The following is an 11652-nucleotide window of genomic DNA, read 5'->3' as shown; positions in this document are numbered from 1 at the left end:
TCCTGCAATGAGCGAGATTTGTTAGTTTAATATGTAATATTACTTATAATTATTGCCACACGTTGTGCATAAAACATTCTGTTGTTTTTTTTTTTGTATTACAGTCTTTTTCTAATTTTATCTTAAATGATATCGACTATCACCCTGCATATTATAACATACTTATAATTATTAATGAAAACATCCCTTTTCATGCAAGAAAGATATTCATTGTTTGATACAATCATCTCTCTTATTCAGTGTCATCGGAAAAAATCAAGAGATACAAAAATGTAGTCGCTTGTATTCTATTTGTTCTCGTATACAGAAACCTCACGTAGTTAGCTTCATATAAAATATTAATAGCTAAGTGTCTCTCATCTTTAATCTTCTTCTTATAACGTCGCGGAGACTATAATCGCATAATTATACTCTGCAACTCTGCAGCATGATGAGACAACTGGAGTATAACCGGACGTTGTCACCGTGGAAGAGTGCTTGATATACATTGAGATTGTGTCCCTGAAAGATTCTCATTGCCAGCCGATACGCTGGATCGCACAGAATCGTTGGGAAGCATCGAATCATGCTACATCGGCAGCGTGACGAAAATACAGTCGCGATTGTTCGCGCGAATCCGATCGGAACTATCGATACGCGGCGAAGGGTTAATTGAAGACACGCACACCTTCAACTCGATAATCCAGATGACACTACACAATTCTCGTACAAATAAAAGTGAAAGCTCGAATAAATATTTCTACGACAAAAATATTTGCGCTTTATGAGAAATTTTCACAGTTTTATTAACATTTTGTAAAGTTTATGTTTTTATAATTATTTATCTTTTGGAAATATAAAGAGAGAGAGAGAGAGAGAGAGAGAGAGAGAGAATTAAATTGTTGAGAATTAGATTTTATCTAAAATTAATACACGTTGACTGTGTGAATGAGACAAGTCTAATTAAATATAAAGCTCCATTAAAAATTTAATGTATGTTTAAAGTATGTTTATTATTTGCTTCAATAAAAGATCATAAAATTAATTATAACTAATTATAAGAAATATGTTCACACACATATGCATATATATTAAGTTACATTAAAAGATTTTTTTTTCTTGAATATAAAAATAATATTCCCTAATATATATATATATATATATATATATATATATATATATATATATAAAAACTTATAATAATACTAAATAAATATATAATACTTAAATTATTGTGTTTCTAGCGTTGTGTGTATATATATATATATATATATATATATATATATATATATATATACACAACGCTAGAAACACAATAATTTAAGATTCGAATTAATATCATTTAATTTGTCAATCTCATTATACGATTAATTAAATATAGTATAGCATTCTTTATTAGCGGCGGTAAAACATGCATAAAGAGAGGAAATGACAGTTTACGAAAGTGATGATTATAAAATTAACACTGAGTATCACACGCCCAATGAGTGAGAGCTCGAATCTTAACAATTAATGATAATTGGACGCAATCATTGCGGTACTGTTTCAAGCATCCTTATTAACTTCAAGAGCTATAAGTATACATATAATATGCGAAACGCATACATCTTTAATAGGTCGTCTTCGAGCCATTACACATCAATATTTCATCTTTAAACTATTCAATGATTACATCTCATGTCTATTCATAATACATATCCGGTCATAATTTTTTGCTTGAAATAGACACAGAAATTTAGATATAAAATATTAAAAAAACATTAAAGCCCGCGATATTTCAATTTCTTATTGCAATGCATTATCGATTTGCGAGTAATCACTTTTTTCGTACCACTTTCGTACCTAACCTAACCACTTGCTTAGGCAAGTTACTTATTTTCGTAAATGAAGATGTTTTCTTGCCAGGAATACGCCAGGGCGTTTCTCGCAATTAATAGAGACGATGCAAGACAATTTGGCGTAAAAAAAAACAGTTTATTAAGCAGAAACATTTTATTGGCCACCGAGGAGCAATCTATCTTTTGTCTAAAGCGTCTGATAGATCGTGACGATTGAATGACCGCAAAGTGTTGGAGCGTGAGATGACATCGGTGGATCGACAAAGAAAACGAGCAGGAACAAATCGACACGATCGGGTGACCTGCGCTCAATGCGATTTCAAACTTATTGTTACACCGCGATGACCCTGGTCGCCAGGGTCGCTCTTCTTAGATCAACGAACTTCAAGTAGAATCGAGCGCGCGATCTTTGAAGATCTACAAATAAACAGGGCTGGGCGAGTTAATTTTTTTTTAACTCAGTTAAATTTAAAGTTAATGTCCCATAAATTAACTAAGTTTACGTTAAAAGTTACTTAAACAAAAATTAACTTAGTTAAAGTTAAGTTGAAAAATTGTTAATTTATTAAAGTTAAAATATTAATTCTTTATCCAGAAGCAAATCGACATATCTGGCAAACTTGTACGACAAATGAAATATTTGCATTACGATCAATCATTTTCACATGATTTTAATATTAATAAATTATTTTAACTTGTATAAAAAAAAAAATTAATAAGTTAACGTTAGTGCATTCAAAAATAATTAGTTTAAGTTAAATGTTAACATATTTAAAATTAAATAAGTTAAATTAAAAGTTATTAATTTTTTAACTTTTTAATTAGTTACTATTCAATTCTGTAAATAAAGTATTATTTGTTAAAATTAAGAAATGTAATTTTTTATTTTTTATTTTAAAAGAGTTCTTATAGTTATAAAAATAATCTTCCTGCGTCGTACATTTTAAAGAGTTTCTACTTTAGACATCATTAATAATAATTGATTTTCATTGTATATATATGAATAGTATAATGCCCGTATTATGCTCGTTTAATTTAATGAAGTTAATATGCGTTATAATTAATTTTATAGTTAATGTATGTTATAATTAATTTTATTTAATAACCATTATATATACTACATTTTAGAATTTTTTCTTTCATTACTTTGATAACTATCAGCTGTTTATAAGAAACCCAGCAAATCTTAAAATGTGTTTTTAAAAAATATTATTCTCTATTATTGTTAAAATTAATGTCTGGTCTTCCATCAAATCGAATATTTTCCGGACATTTTGCTCTAAACCTCGCGCACGTTACTTGGATTTGAATGCATTAGCTTCATTAGATCAATGGTGGGCATGATGGGTATCAGGATATAATTAACAATTTATCGTTAATTACCAGACATGGGTTATCGATATGCGCGAGCGAATATCACGTCTTGATAAGCGTCAGCCAACTTTCAAGAGCAAAGATTAGTATAACGATCATTTTAATACGTTCCCCATGTGTCGATTCTTATTGATCCTCTTTCGATTAAAATGCACCGTTGTCCCTAACGGCGTCTTAATTTTAATTATGTTACCGTAAGATGCAACACACACATGCACACAAATTTTTTAGAATGTGTAATACAAATTATCATCAGAAACTTTATTTCCTTTAATTTAAATTATGCCAGTCCCCAATCTGCTAAGCATTTTGAACAATAAGATGTAACATAATTCTTATATCATTCATGAACATTTTTTGATACTTATTGGCTTCTAAAGCTTGTATGCCTTATATGTTATGTTATATATTATGTTTTGGCAACCTCGTTGTCATGCACAACCAATCGCATTGAATAAAATGTAGTTATCTATGGTTTAATTAGATCTTTTGTATTTAAAAAAAAATTACGATTTAAAACTATTTATCAATGCATTTACGATTGATCATTATTATTGATATTATTATTATTGTTGCCATTATTATTGTTGCCATTATAATTGTTGCCATTACTATTGTTGCCATTATTATTGTTGCCATTATTATTGTTGCCATTATTATTGATGCCATTATTTTTGTTGCCATTATTATTGTTGCCATTATTATTGTTGCCATTATTATTGATGCCATTATTTTTGTTGCCATTATTATTGTTGCCATTACTATTGTTGCCATTATTATTGTTGCCATTATTATTGTTGCCATTATTATTGTTGTCATTATTGTTGTTGTCATTATTATTGTTGCCATTACTATTGTTGCCATTATTAATGTTGCCATTATTATTGTTGCCATTATTATTGTTGTCATTATTGTTGTTGTCATTATTATTGCTATTGTTATTATTGTTATTATTATTATTTAATTTAATTATTTTATATAATTTTTATTAAAATTTACGAAGGAAAGAAGAATTATTTTTCACAGTGAAAGAAAGTGAAAGAAGGGAAGAAAATTACATGTCCTTGAAATTAGTACTTCCACCATATAATTATTTAGTTATATTCATATATAAATATACTTAATTGTACAATTGTGAATAATTGCTTATAATCTTTGTTAACTGCCGGAACTCATTCTTTATGGATCATAAGTTAGACTTACCGCTGCAGTACGTTCTATATACGTTGAATCCAGTTGCAAAAAGTACTTATTTTATATAAATGTAAATAATTCTAATCTGTTCATCATCATGATTAGCAATGAAAAACGTATAAAAAACAGAATCATTACTCGGTATACATACGAGGGTGCTCTAACAATTGTCTCTTTTCTTTCGCAAACAGCACATATGCGAGATGTTTGTTGCGTACATATGTATATATATATATATATATATATATATATATATATATATATATGTAGAGATATGACTATATTGTTACGCATATATAGGATATAAATTTTTTTCAGCCAGCGAGTGTAATTATTCGAGCGGAATTGATCCATATTATACATATGTAACGGCCTTTCTCTATCTACATGTGTTATCTGACGGTGCGAAGATTAGCGATCTATCGGCTTCGCGCGATCCGTTTCATCAATCTAATCTACCCATCTATCGACATATCGTATTGTACGTTGACAGATAAACTCTTCTGTGAAAGAGCGATGTTATCCATACCGTATAAGCTTTCATCATTGCTGCTCACTTTTTCAGAAACGATTCTTTAAAAGGCGCAACTTTTTCGCGTTTTGTAACAATGTGCACACTTTGCCAAGATCATCAGTCGGGATGCATCTGCCAGTTTTTCGCGTCAGTAATAAAATTAGCAAAAAATAAGAAAGAAATCGAGAGATGAGAATCTATCGGACCGTGACAGCAAATGACCATGAAAACGTTCAGATACAAATCGTCGAGAAAAAAATGTCGATAGTTTCCTTGCTTCTTATCGATATCAAAGTATATTGACATTGCATATTAAAACATCAATTTTTTTTTAACTTTTTATATTAAATGTACATATAATAAAAATTTATTAATAATAGGAGAATATTCTAAAAATGAAGAAAGAAAGTCTACTTTAAAGATGTTTTGGCTGTGCAATAGTAGTAAAAAAACTATCAAAATTAAAAAAAAAAGAGAGAATATATTTCTTACGTTTATTGTTTGAAAAATCAAATAAATAAATCCGGATTATAAATAGAATTAAAGTATCATAAAATAATATGATTTTTAAAGTCTTTGTAAAAGAAAATAATTGTAATTAATATTTTTTTCTATTTTATGACAAAAACTTTTGCTTATGAATACCTTTTGAAATTAATTGTAAGAAACAAAAAGAAACAAGAAACTTGCAGAAAGAAAAAGAGAGAAAAACAGAGAGACGGAGAGAGAGAAAGAGAATATTTTTCTACAATTTTTAATAAATAAATTTTAAACGAGTAAGTAGCTCTAAATTAAGTTTACACAAATATATTTATCAAAGTTTTCTTAATAAATGTGAAAATTTTTATTTGTTGACAATTCTCTTTTTCTTATCAAATTTGTCAATAAATGTTACTACGCATTTTCCATAAAAATATCAATACTACTAACTTAAATAATTTCCATTAAGGTCATTAAGAGAATTGCCAGATTTTGCACAGAATTCTGCACTCCGAAGAAATAGTATTTAATTAAGCAAATAATTGTCATTTTGATTAAACAAATAATTGTTTAATTAAAATGACGTATTATGTATGTATGTGTGTGTGTGTGTGTGTGTGTGTGTGTGTGTGTGTGTGTGTGTGTGTGTGTATTCGAAAGATACTGCTACAAAAAATATTAGAAGACCAAACAACGTTTCGAGTATCTCCTTTAATTGTTGAAAGTGAATACTTCTTCGGAAGCATATCCGGTGAATGTCGAGTATTGAGGTGTGAGGAAATAATGAAGAAAGATGAGGAGGTGGGCGTGTATCTCGTGATTTAATTATAAGTTACTTACCAGCAGGAGACTCACGGGCACTTTTAGTTTTATCCGGCGCGAATGCAATTCGTTAAAATGAAAATTGTACGGCGAGATGCCCCGGAGGTAGGATAATTATTAAATTAATTTCACTGTAAGATACTATCTGACAGGCATCCGGCATGGATTTAGTAGGTTCGATAGTCGGTGTTATTGATGCAATTAATTATCAATTGCTATCAAAATTTAGTTTTAATTATAACATGTAATGGATGAATATCCCATTTGTATGTGTGTAAATTATAAACTGTATCTTGACGTGTTGTGTTTTTATGTACATATAATTAATTTTATAAAAAATTATTTAATTGTAATTGTAACAATATCATTATTTTATTATAAATTATATAAATAATATATTAATAATAAAGCGTCTTTTACTTTCAATAAATATAAAATTAAAACGAATGATGTGTTGGGAGAAAAAGTATAATAAGAGATACGCTATTATATGATTTTTAATATGTGAACTAAATAGCGCACAGACTCTGATACTTAACGGCAAAATGAATATGTCGACGATGCTATTCGAAAATATAATTTATAGCTTTGTAAAAAGATTGCTTCGCAATCTCCACAGAAGATACTTTCTAACGCGATCGAGAGAATCGCGTGACCGTACACTCCCTCACCCATTACTTTAGCCCTTATTCATGTTTTAACATCGTTCCTTCCTTCGTAGCCGATATTGCACAATTTACAAGATAGTCTCATAAATCTATATAAATATATAATCTAAGAACCTCCATATATCTCCATTAAAATTGCAGATTAAAGCGAGTATTAAATTGAACCCCTGATTGCTCATTTTTATTTACCTTAAATAATATTCAAACTCTTCTTTTTTTTTGTTTTTAAAGAAAAAACAAATATTCCAATATTTATGAATCACATTGAACTTTCTTTAGGTCACGAACTTTTTACTTTCTACTTCATTCCCATTCTTCATTCATCTTCAATCCCATTCATCTCTTGCTGTGCATAACGGTGTGTTTCTCATAACAAGATAGTTGATTGTCTACGTGCAAATCTTAATTAAACAATTTAATAATTTTAATGAACCCTTCACGTATACAAATTGGCTCCTATTTCGTTATCGACTTCGTAGATCGAAAAGATTTGATATTGTTCTTCTTGTTTGTACAATTTAATTGAATTTATTACAACAATATAACAGTGTTCTTACAATCAAGAGAGCGCAAAGTTTCAGTAGATATTTTTTTCCATTCAAAGTTTTTTTCTATATCTACTTTTCTTAATAATATTATTACGTGTATTACGTAAAAAGCGCTTGGCTTCGAGTTCTCGGTCACACGGAAAAAAATTGAATTACCTTGTAATCAGCATCATATCTTACTTAACTTGATAATTATAAAAAGATCGCGAATGTATACTTTTTATCTCAGCATTCAACTCGACGTTTAATACATAATTATTCTTGCTAGAACACAGCACCTATTCAGGAAGTAAATTTTATATTTAAGTAATTGACTTTTTTATACTTTAAGATTTTTGTCGCTTCCTCTCAAAGAGTAACGAAGCTTCCAGCACACGTCGCTTTATCGCTTAGAAGAATTTACGGAGGTCGAGAATTCTGCGTGCCTCGAAGATCAGCGCAGTTTGTGCATGGAAAGGCCTGTTGAAGTTGGACTTAATGAGCTGTTAAGAGATGAAAGAGGAACAAGGGCAGGCCCTCCGCCGCAAGGTTCATCGGATTTTTAAGACGCTTCTTCGTACAACGGAAGCGATGGCTGGCCGATCCTCCGTCTTTCCGAACGTAATCTACTAGGTGCTCCCATCGATTATCCTCGTTTGCAAGGTATGTACGCTCTTCTCCAACCGCGCGTTAAAGATCCACGCTGGCTTTCGAGTCGTGCATCTCGCGATTGCCCTTGCAAGAAACGTTTCGTTCGATTTCACTGAGGCGCGCGCATTTTTCCACCCGGATGTTGAGTGTGGAACGAGCCGGGTAAACTAAAAATCGCCGGACGAAAACAACTGCCGGAGAAGTCCGTTGTATTTGGGATACCGTGTATTGTGAAATAGCAGATGAGCCTTTGCACTTGTCTTATTTCGATACGAATTGAGATGCTTGATTAATTCTCGCGAGAGAAAATTCGAAGCCAACCAATAAACATTCGTGAATCTTGAGTTGAAACTTAAATAGCTGTACTGAGAAAAAAAAAAGTTGTTAACTTGATTAAATGCATTCAACTGATTACTATTTTTTTAATTGAAATATTTAAGTATTTAAGACAAATACGTCATATTCGATTTAATGTGTCATGTTTACCTTAAATATTTAAATATTTTAATTATAGAAATAATAATTAGTTGAACACATTTAGTCAAATCAATAATTTTTTTTCTCAGTATGTATGCGGTTGAATTAAAAATTAGTCTTATTATTAGCCTGAGAATACTATGAGATTTCGAAGTATCGGATTAAAAGTCAATTATAAAATTGTAGAGTATTTATATAATAATTGCAAAAACAAAAATTAAATAAAAAAAAATTTATATAGTACATCTTAATATTTTTGCGCAGAAAGAGATTTTTTTAAATGCGATATTCAACAAAACGGAATAAAGTTTTAATTAATTTTGTATTAAAAATTTATTTATTTTCTCTTTTTCTTATTTTTACATCTTAATATTTTAATTCATGAAAACAAAAAGAAAGTTTATACCTTTATTTTAAATTAATTTAAATTTTTTTATGTTTTCATAAAAATGATTCGATGCAATTATAAAAATAGACTCTTCTAAAGATTATATTTCCCTTTTCATAAAATATATATGACATTAATTTTTACACCGTGCACATAATACACGTAAAAAAAAGCGAAAAATTTTGCAGCGACGTAAAGTGCTCGGAGCACATTCAACCTTGTATATTTCAACCTTGGCAGGTTCTTCTTAAGAAGATTAAGCCTACGGGTCAATATATATGAGCGGTCATCTAACCGCGCATAAAAGGATCTTTCTCCAAGCTTCCGAGTGGAGCTCTTCTAGTTGCCCAAGAGGAAAATCCTGCTCTACTTTATACAGCAGGATTGACTTTTACGAGGGGAACGACGTGGCACGAAGAAAGACGCCATCCTTTCTCACGGATTATTCCGAGAGAACTTGTTCCTTATGTATTACGAGCGGCCTAACGCCAGAGTGTTTAATTACAATCTAAAAATGGAGATTCCAGAAATTCAAAGTATTTTAAATCACTCGAGGAGAAAAGTCAGTCTAAATTTAGACTACCGCTTATCGTGAAACGTATTAAATATAATCTTGCTAAATTGCAAGTTTATGTTCACACGTATTCGTATAAATATTAAAATTTAATATTTTTTTGTTTTATTTCTATAATTAATTTGCTGATTATTTTAATGTATAAAAATGTATTATTGTTATAAATATAAAAAAATTGTTCTAAAGTTTAATAGCATCAATATGATAAATTAAGCAGAATTTTTGATATTATTTAAATCGATGATCTCTAATGAATAGAATGTTCTTCATCATTGCGTATATCTGATCCAGAAATTAGAATGTATCTTAATTTACTCAAGAAAGAAAATTAATGTAAATTTAGACTATCGTTTACCGTGAAACGTATTAAATATAATCTTGATAACTTGCAAGTTATATGCATTTATTCACACAAAACTAAACACTAGTATTTTTTTTTAATTTTATTTCTATAATTAATTTGTTTATCATTTTAATTTCATAAATGTATAAAAATATTGAGATCTGTCAAATGGAGGCGTGACCTCTGGTGGCAGAAAAAGGTATTATTTTTAGGGTGCAGTATCACACTCGCAATACGGCCGTAAGGCATAAATACGCGAATATTATTTATCAATCACAAAATGCACTTATGCTTCGCATTTTATTCGGCTATAAAAATTGTTGCTTTACACTTTACACACAAAAGCATACTGACATTGCACCCTGAGATGCTTTACACTTTACACGCAAAAGCATATTGACATTGCACCCTGAGATGCGCCATGTTACTTAAGCCCCGCCCATTTGACAGATCCCAATAGATCTAAAAAAATTGCTCTAAAGCTTATTGCTAGTAGCATCAATATAATAAATTAAAAACAGAATTTTTGATATTATTTAAATCGATGATCTCTGATGAATAGAATGTTCTTCATCTGCATATATACACATCTGTAAATCTGAGAATTTTACAGACAATATACATATAATTGGAATTAATCAAGATTCTAAATAGAAGTACGTCAATTGAGATTGTGATCGCTGAAAAGTATTTCTTTGCTCACAATTGAATTTGCTCGTGCACATACGAGATCTATATTTTTAAATCTGTCTAAATCAGATCACGGGCCGGTTGGACAAGATGGTGCATCCTAGGCCGTTTCAAGGTTTCGAGACAGCGCGGTCGTAGGCAGAAGGCATCCGTTTATATGCGCTTCACTTAGCTGTACACACTGTAATCAGCTGTTCCGAAAGTTCACACAAACTCGAACAATGGGTCGTAGAAAGAAGCCAGCGCGGCACTTTGCACAGCGCACTTTACTAAACTGCTGCGTCACTGAGGCTATCGTGGGTTTCGATCGACCCCCATGCATATTACGGGGCATAATCGTCGCGAAGCAAGGCTGCTGTCCCGTTTAACCCTCATTCTGCAGAAAATACATAGTAAGAAGACGCACGAGACGCACAAGGACGTTTAAACTGTCTTCGTTGTCTTCGAAAGCGATCTTGTTCAAGGAAAATGACGCGGTGCTATTGTTTGTCACGGCTATAAAAATAAAAAAAATAAAAGAAAAAAAAAACGGAGAAGAGATGACGACAATTTTGATTTGATCGCCGATTGAATCGCGCAAAGTTGAAAGGAGCGCGAGGCACCGTTTAACCGACGCGTTTTTTCGACGCTTCACACGGTAATATCCTTTTAGTGATGCATTTGTCGCGCTTAGTGTTTAGAGTCACTAGAAACCTAGATTAAAGGATAATGAAAAGCGGATTATCTGTAAATCACTAACGGCAAATGTAACGGACAGGGATCGGTTCGACCGCTTCTCAGAGGAGTAGCAGTATTTCATTGTCATTACAGTATTTGCGCGATTTGACGTAAATTCTCTTGCAGCCGAGCGATCTAGAAAATTATGGCTTTTATAAATTAAATTGCGTTTAAATCCCTATAATCGAATTGGCAGGTAAACAAAAATCATCATTTATTTTGCTATCAAAAATTACCCGCATGCGTATATAACACTGCGCATGATATGAGATTAATAATTAAAATTATTAATTAATTAAAATATAACATAACAGAAATATAATAATATAATAAACAAGTAAAAAATTATGCACATTAGAAACTTGCATATTACTTTCTTCAGCATAATTTTATTTTCTTTCCTTCATAATATCAAT

This window comes from Cataglyphis hispanica, chromosome 23 (genome assembly GCF_021464435.1).
Source record: "Cataglyphis hispanica isolate Lineage 1 chromosome 23, ULB_Chis1_1.0, whole genome shotgun sequence".
Taxonomy (NCBI): Eukaryota; Metazoa; Arthropoda; class Insecta; order Hymenoptera; family Formicidae; genus Cataglyphis; species Cataglyphis hispanica.
The sequence above is the reverse complement of the archived record's forward strand: the minus strand, read 5'-3'. Positions refer to the sequence as shown.